Genomic DNA, 9,084 nt, shown 5'->3' with positions numbered 1-9,084 from the left:
GGTCGCCTTATATCCTTTCCTCTTTCCACGGGTACTGAGGGACTCATGTGGGATTGAGGGACACCTGCTTCAGACACTCTGGGTCATGCCACCAATTTTTGCCTCTGAACCGTTTGAGTGGAATGGACCTGAAACCCTGGGGTATCTGGTGCGGCCCTTGTATTGTTAAGAGTATTTGTGGGCAATGTGTGCTACTTACATTTTGGAGTTTGCTAAACAACATTTCTCTTGAAGGGACTGTTTTAATTACATGTGATTTATATGTTACTTACAAAAAGGCTTTATGGTCGTTTATAAGTAAAAACAATACAAGTCTAATAACCAAATGGGTGCTACCAGGGAGTTAGGATGAAATAATTTTTTCAACATGTTTGGAAAAGCTGAATTTTGGTTCAGACCTGGGCTTGAGTTCAGACCGTTTCCTAGCTGGGCAGCCTTGGGATCTCAGGACGTTTTCCTTGTCATGAGAGAAAATAACTTGAAACCACCTTGTCTAATTTTTAGGAAGAGGAATACAGTGAGGTGCAATAAGTTGCAAGGGGCATGTGTTTCGTTTTTCCCTTGTTCCTAAACACTCTGCTTTACTGGAAACTAAATTTGGCTCTGAGTTTACTGGCAGCGAAGGCAAAATACAAATACAAAAACAAACAGGTTATCTCCCCCTCCCTCCCTTTTAAAGTTAGTATCTATTTACAAGATCAAATAGTTGTTATCAAAGCCCTGAGCTTTGAATTCTTGAAAAATAGTCTCATGTTTCCTTATATAAGAAATCAAGTGATGTAATGGGCACCTACTGTTAATATGGATTATGGAAGACAAATTCGGTGATTTTTTATATCGACCCTTTTTGAAAGCTGAGATGTAACATTAAATTTTAATTTAGTGCAGGCATTTCTAAAGGAAGCTGAGATAATTTGGCCTGAAACCATTGCTTCTCAGCAGCATAGCATAATGCAGGAATAACATGAGAAATTCTAAAAATTGTGACTACTCAAAATGACCTTTACTTTTGCCTCAAGTATTAATGCTCTCAAGTTATCATTTGGTAAATGCTAAATTGTCAGGTTGAATATGATCATCAGTTGTCTTGTGTGTTGCTTATTCCTATAGAATATGAATTTATTTTCTATGGTTTTCTATGGCTATGAGACCAGACTCAGCTTCTCACGGTGAGGACTAATATACACAATTATTTTGTGAGGACTGATTAAGAAAAAAATGTCTGAATTTAAGTTTGTGGGTGATGTTCACTCAATTAAGGTTAGAGATGGTGCACTGGGAAAGACGCCAGCCTGGCTGTTAATTTCACTTTCATTGTTACCTCAAGCTATCATGTCCTAGTGCTTAAGGTGTGGCTTTGCAGTCAGGCTGAACTGGGTTTGAATTCTGGCTCTGCCAATTTCCAGCCATGTGACCATCAGTAAGTTATTTCTGTTCACTTCTCTGAGCCATTAGTCTCTCCATCTGTAAAATGTGGTCTGGAAAACTTACCTTGCAGACTGTTGGTGAGAATAAAGGACATATTTAAAATAAATTGTCCAACATAGTTCTGAGTATTGAGATAGTGAGAATGTGGACTTGGGGGCTTGTTTTGTTTCCTTATAATCTGATGCTCCATTCAGAGAGGAAATATGAGCACAAGGTCTGGTCTTGTCTTCTCTTCTCTTCTCTTTTCTTTTCTTTTTTCTTCTCTTTTCTTCGGATCTCACTCTGTTGCCCAGGCTGGAGTACAGTGGTGCCATTTCAGCTCACTGCAACCTCCACCTCCTGGGTTCAGGTGATTCTCCTGCCTCAGCCCCCATAGTAGCTGGGACTACAGGCACACGCCACCACGCCCAGCTAATTTTTGTATTTTTAGTAGAGACTGTTGGCCAGGCTGATCCAGAACTCCTGACCTCAAATGATCTGCCCACCTTGGCCTCCCAAAGTGCTGGGATTACAGGTGTGAGCCACCATGCCCGGCCATCTTTCTATGACAGAGTAAACACTGAGTAGCAGAGACCCCTGTTCCTTTTGAAAGTGGTCTACTCAGTCTCACTTTTCTTAAGGAAATGATTGCTTCAGTGGTTTAAAAATGTATCATTAAAATGAAGATAATGAAGAAATAATTATTTTACCTGTTGGTGTCATATGTAAAATTTTTCTAGATTTATTTCATAATCTGATGGCTAATAATATAAGATATATAATATAATATATCTTATAACATATCTAATAATATAATATAAGATAATGGTGATAAATGAGTTTGACCATTTGCATATTAGAGTTATTTGGTAAAATCATTTCTAATATTAGTTATTGAATATTTTAGAATAAACATTAGCTTAGTAATTAGCAGTCAGACTGGTTCCAGGCATCTAAAGGGTTGGTATATTCATTAACAGGGGCCTAAATCTGGATAGAAACTTAATATATTTGACTAATAATTTATCCATCTCATCTTTAAATACTGTTAGGTATATTTTTATTTTTGAGATATTTCTAATTTGAAGCAATTTTTAAAATTTACATGAAACAAGTCATTTTAAAAAAAAATTTTAAGAGATCAATCCTGACATTAAAACACTGATTTTTTTTTTCATTTTTAAAAAATGGGGGTGAGGGGAAATTTTAGGCCATTCTATTATTATTATTTTGTTTTGACAATGCTTTAAAAACCCAACCAAACTGGAATTTTAAGTGAGTGAACTGCATGAATACATACAAAGCTGCCTTTTTAGTAAGCTTTACTCTATAACCGGGAGACATTTCTTCTGAGTAGGAGAAAATCTATGTATTGCCCCTCTTTTGAATGCCTCTAAAGCAGGAGCCTTCGTGTGAGCTTAGTGGAGCCACTTTGCTGTCAGAACTCTGGTCAGGGAAAGGGAATGGTATGTTTTAAGGGACCTTGGCAATCACTTCACCAGCCCTGTCACATGGCAGATAAGGGAATGAGACTTGAGAAGTAATTTGCTCATGAACACACTGTGTTGATCTAGGACAGGGAGTTACGGCTCCTAATTCCCAGGTGATCCTAACAGACCATAAGGTGACTCGAGAGAAAAGTGTACTTGTTCCAAATATAATCTGATGAGTTTGTCCCAGATTGACAGCCATCCCCTTCCTTATGGTAACTCTAGGACAGAGTTTCTTTAACTGACAATTGTACCATGGACTTCTTTGCAGTCTGGGGAGGTCTATAGAATTTCTTTTCTAAATAATGTTTCTAAATGCTTAAGATAAAATACAATTGGTTATAAAGGAAGCCAATGTACTTATCAAAATCCTTAACTTGTGATAGAATAATATATATTCTTCCCCATGAATACATTAAATAACAAGATCTAGTAGTGGTTTCTAGTAACAACCACCATGTGTTCCAAGTCTGGGAATTTTTAGAGATCTGCTATAGGGAGGGACTTTTCTGGGTAACAAGCTGCAGGTCCTGCCAACATCGCTGTGATTAGTTGCATGCATTCCAAATTAAAGGGCATGTTAAATTTCAGTTATGTGTCAGTGAAAATAGAGCTATAATTTTTTCCCTTTCTTGTTTGTGGATCCCTTAATTATTCTCTTTCTTTCTTTCTTTCATTTTTTTATTTTTTATTTTTTTGAGGCAGAGTCTCGTTCTGTCACCCAGGCTGAGTGGCATGATTTCAGCTCGCTACAACCTCCGCCTCCTGGGTTCAATCAATCCTCCCGCCTCAGCCTCCCAAGTAGCTGGGATTACAGGCATGCGCCACTATGCTGGGCTAATTTTTGTGTTTTTAGTAGAGATGAGGTTTCACCATATTGGTCAGGCTGGTCTCAAACTCCTGACCCCAGGTGATCCACCTGCCTTGGCCTCCCAAAGTGCTTTGATTACCGAGATCCCTTAATCCTTTGCCTACTCCAAGTTACAAACTTCTGTTCTAAAGTGAAGCTACCTGGGGAATAGAATGCTTGAACAACCTCCACCTATTTCTGCATTTTGAAACCTTGCCAAAATGCAGATTCCTGAGCCCTGCACCATACTAACTGATTTCCTCTCTGAATGGAGCATCAGAGTGTAAGGAATCAAAACAAGCCCCCACATCCACATTCTCACTATCTCAATGGATCAGAAGTTCCGCAAGAACACTTGCAGGTATCCAAGGCCTGGACACCGGCAAGTTCAACATTCAACAATGTTTGATTCCTAGGGACATTAGAATTTCAGATTGTCTAAGGTGGCTGAGCTAGTTCGGGTACCTAAGTGAGCTGGGGGAGGAGGCTGTTGTCAGTAGAGGGGAAGGATGGTTTTGATAGGGGTTGAGTCACTCAGTAAGCTGGTTACATTGTCCTGCCATTTTCCTTAAGATTACATAGAGAAACGATTTGAATTTCTAAGGCTGAATTTGGCTGTAATCCACATGGGGTGGGAAGTTTCTTTTGCTGATGACCTAACTATGAAGTTGGGCTATTGTAGCCCCAGCAGAAGTGCACACAGGGTGTCTACCCAGAAATAAGCAGAATGGAGGTTATAAAATGGGATGGGGGAACACATTTGGTTATCTGCCCCAAATGGGTCCCTGCCCAGTGGGTTGAATCAAACTCTAGTCTGTTAAACTGGCTCACATATTCAAGGGGAGAGAGTTTGGGACCCCAGTAGAAGATGACTGGATAAGGCAGCCTTGTTCCCAAAGAGAGCAGATGGCTAGCTTTCTCAGGCCGAGAGCCACTGGCTTTGAACTTAGGAGGTCTTGTTGATTGCCAACTCTGTTGGTACTTCCTTAGGGAATAACTTTACGTTTGTAAGGACAGCTGGGTGGATTTGTTTTTTTGCCATCCTAATTGCCTTACAAAACGAGACATAAGGTTTTACAGTGATTTTTAGATTATTCACTACAAAAGCAGGTATAAATCTTAGCCCACAACTTGACATATTAACTTTTCATTTTATTTATTTTTCTCTAACTAAAAAGTGTTCTGCGCCTCTATTCTGCCAGGACAGCACAAACATATCTGTAAAGGGCTTAGGCTTTTAGACTACAAGAGCTGGAGACTCACAGGCAATTTTTGGCATTCGATTGCATCATGTCCCTCCTCTGAAATAATGAACCCCTGAGCCAACTATTTACTTGACTAGGGAGAAAGGAATGGGGGAAAATATTGAGAGACAAAAAATATAGATTAATATCTCAAGAATACTTTTCAGCCTTAATGCTTTTGAGGTACTTAATGCTTTTGATGAAAAACTTGTATTGAAGAAAGGTGGTCTGCTAGCATTCATCTACAATTTTTGGATCAAGGATCTGGTCCCTTAAATCCATATCTGTGCCCATTTTTGAATTTTGGATAGTCTACAATTTTATGAAAGGCACAACCCAGGTTGTTCTGATAATTGCTGAATCCTGTGCATCCTTTCAAGAGCAGCCTTTGAAACAACTCTGTTATTATGTCAATCTATTTCTGGTTGACGCGTAGGAGCAGCATGGTCAGGTCGCAGACAATGTATGCTGTGCTCAGCTGAGTGTGCAGGGACAGGGAGGCTGCTGCTTCTGGCCAGGCAGAGCAGAGGGCTGAGAGAGAGACCTGGAGAGGAGGAGGAGTTTCTATCTCATGCCAAGCCATGCTCTAATCCCCCCCAAAATCACCAAAGGCTTACAGGGTTGGTTGGTTGGTTGTTTCCATAGGAATAAAAGCTATTAGGTTGGTGCAAAAATAATTGTGGTTTTTGCATTAAAAGTAATGGCAAAGACTGGCCGGGTGTGGAGGCTCACACCTGTAATCCCAGCACTTTGGGAGGCCGAGGGGGGTGGATCACCTGAGGTCAGGTTCAAGACCCGTCTGACCAACATGGTGAAACCCTGTCTCTACTAAAAGTACAAGTATCGTGGTGGGTGCCTGTAATCCCAGCTACTCAAGAGGCTGAGGCAGACGAATTGCTTGAACCCGGGAGGCGGAGGTTGCAGTGAGCCAAGATTGTGTCATTGTACTCCAGCCTGGGCGACAGAGAAAGACTCTGTCTCCAAAAGAAAAACAAAACAAAAAAAAAAAACGGTAATGGCAAAAACCTCAGTTACTCTTGCACCAATCTAATAAATTTACCAATTTAATAATCTGAAATTTAACTATCCAAAAGTATACTAATGTGTAACTGGCTGTGTCTTTAGTTCATTGTCCTTAGAATAAAACATCAACTGTGCTCAGTTAATTTTCCAAAATGTCCATTTATAAATGGTTTTGACCTGAGAGGTCTATAATAATATATTCTCCTTCTGCTTGAAAAAGGAATCTATTCTAGACTTTAGAAGAATATTATTTTTGTAACCCATTGTTACATTTTAAAAGAGCTGTAAAATATTTATAGTCCATGGCCATTATTGGAGCAGATTAAAATGAACCTTGGAATATCAAACTTTTATCTATAATGCAGGCAGCATATCTTTCCTTTATAATAGGTAAATTAGCTTCAATACTCAGTTTTTCAAGTTGCTATAAATGGAGCCTTCTACTTCACAACATCTAACATTCATTTTCTTGAAGGTAAATCATTCTTGGCTAGAGACACCACTAGAGAATGTTGTTTTGAATTCTTTCTCTACTAGAGACAGTGCTAGAGAATGTTGTTTTACTTCCTTACATCATTTGTACTGGTTAGAACAATAGCTCAATGTAGCTTCCTTATATGCCAATATAAGAAGACTAGGTAACAATATCAAAGAGAATACCATTTCAATATTTGAGTTTTCAGCTCTAAACTGTTGTGCATTTCATCTCTTCATGTTCAAATAGAAATAATCTAGCTTTTAAAAAATAAGTGATTTACAATCTACTTATAAATGCCTGTGTGATTTAACTATGCCTTTATAATCTTTGAGTTTGAATGAGATTAAACTGGATAGTTTGTTTCTCTGACAACACAATATTTTGTGCAAGCAGATTAAGTTAGCAAGGCAGACTCGGGGCACTAATGGCTTCATGCTGTAACTAGGAATCTATAAATAAAAAGAAACAAGGAGAAGACCAAAGAGATGCTTACCATGCTCCTTCAAAGGCTTGAGATAAGAGGGATGCTGGTCAATACGTGAAAACCGCAATGTTGCATTATGCTTTGATTTTATTTTCACTTGTATATTGAATCTAGCTTTAAGTTGTACGGGAAAGTGAATTTTTTCTAATGAGTGATATGAAATATACATAAAAGCTACATTATAATACAAGTTTTGATCATAAGCCAAATAGTTGAAGTGTATCACTGTTGTGGGAAGTCAGGGACCCCAAATGGAGGGACCGGCTGAAGCCATGGCAGATGAACATAAATTGTGAAGACTTCATGGACAATTATTAGTTCCCTAAATTAATACTTTTATAATTTCTTATGCCTATCTTTACTGCAGTCTCTGAACATAAACTGTGATTTCATGGACACTTATCACTTCCCCAATCAATACTCTTGTGATTTCCTATGCCTGTCTTTAATCTCTCAATCCCGTCATCTTCATAAGCTGAGGATGTATGTCGCCTCAGGACCCTGTGATGATTGCATTAACTGCACAAATTGTTTAAACAATATGAAATCTGGGCACCTTGAAAAAAGAACAGGATAACAGCGATGTTCAGGGAACAAGGGAGATAACCATTAGGTCTGGCTGCCTGAGAGCCAGGTGGAACAGAGCCATATTTCTCTTCCTTCAAAAGCAAATAGGAGAAATATTGCTGAATTCTTTTTCTCAGCAAGGAACATCCCTGAGAAAGAGAATGCATTCCCAAGGGGAGGTCTCTAAAATGGCCGCTTTGGGAATGTCTGTCTTTTACAGTTGTAAATAAGGGATGAAATAAGCCCCAGTCTCGCGTAGCACTCCCAGGCTTATTAGGACGAGGAAATTCCTGTCCAATAAATTTTGTTTAGACTGGTTGTCTGCTCTCAAACCCTGTCTCCTGATAAGATGTTATCAATGACAATGTGTGCCCGAAACTTCATTAGCAATTTTAATTTTGCCCCTGTCCTGTGATCTCGCCCTGCCTCCATTTGCCTTGTGTACCTTGTGAAGCATGTGATCTCTGTGACCCACACCCTATTCGTACACTCCATCCCCTTTTGAAAATCACTAATAAAAACTTGCTGGTTTTGCGGCTCAGGGGGCATCAGGGAACCTGCCATCATGTGATGTCTCCCCCAGATACCCAGTTTTAAAATTTCTCTCTTTTGTACTCTTTCCCTTTATTTCTCAGACCGGTTGACACTTAGGGAAATAGAAAAGAAACTACGTGAAATAGCATTGAATTATCGGGGGCTGGTTTCCCCCGATATATCATGTCTTTGTTTTAAAGAAATACATATAGATTTGTGCACATAGTATATCCATCGCTAGATATTAATAACTGAAGAATTGGCCATGGACCTAGAATTCATTTCCAAAATATTTGATTAAAGAGCTCTGCTCCTGAGCTAACTTTATATTAGATTGGTGTAAAGTGTTAAGCTTTATCTGTTGGAGAACATTTATGAATATGAATATCAAGGATACGTACATATCCTCAAATGTAAATTAACTCGCAAAACAGCATGGTATTTATAAATAGCTATTCTCCTACACATAGTACTTACTGTTGATTAGGCACTAATGTTTGCAAAACACTGCAAGATTGAGCTTTCATATTACCTTAAGACAGCCCTTTGAGGTAAGAGTGTATTTTCATTTTACAGAGCAGGACACTTGAGCTCTAAGTAGTCAAGTGTTGTCCAGGTTTCCCACTCCCAGAAGGGACAAAGCGTGGGACGTGAACTCTGCTTTTTTGGCTGAGTCTTCACTCTCAGCTTTCTCCATCCATAAACTTGGTTGGCCCCTGTATTTGTGATGTTCTTATGCAAAGTATGTTGATGCCTATCTTAGTTTTATTTCATCCTTATGATGGAAGTGATTGAGTCTTGGTGGTGTAACTGAGACTCCTAGTGTGTATGCATGATAGAATCATGACTTAAAGCTGATAAGCAAAAATTCAATTTCCACAGCATTTTGAATGTCTTTTATCCCACGCTTGGCTAAACAGCAGTTTTCTATGATTTTGGGCAGGGTGATACCTAGGCTGATATATTATAGACTTACAAAACAATGCTTTTAAAAAAAGTTTTCTTTT

Source organism: Macaca nemestrina, chromosome 5 (genome assembly GCF_043159975.1).
Source record: "Macaca nemestrina isolate mMacNem1 chromosome 5, mMacNem.hap1, whole genome shotgun sequence".
NCBI lineage: Eukaryota > Metazoa > Chordata > Mammalia > Primates > Cercopithecidae > Macaca > Macaca nemestrina.
Note: the sequence above shows the minus strand (reverse complement) of the source record.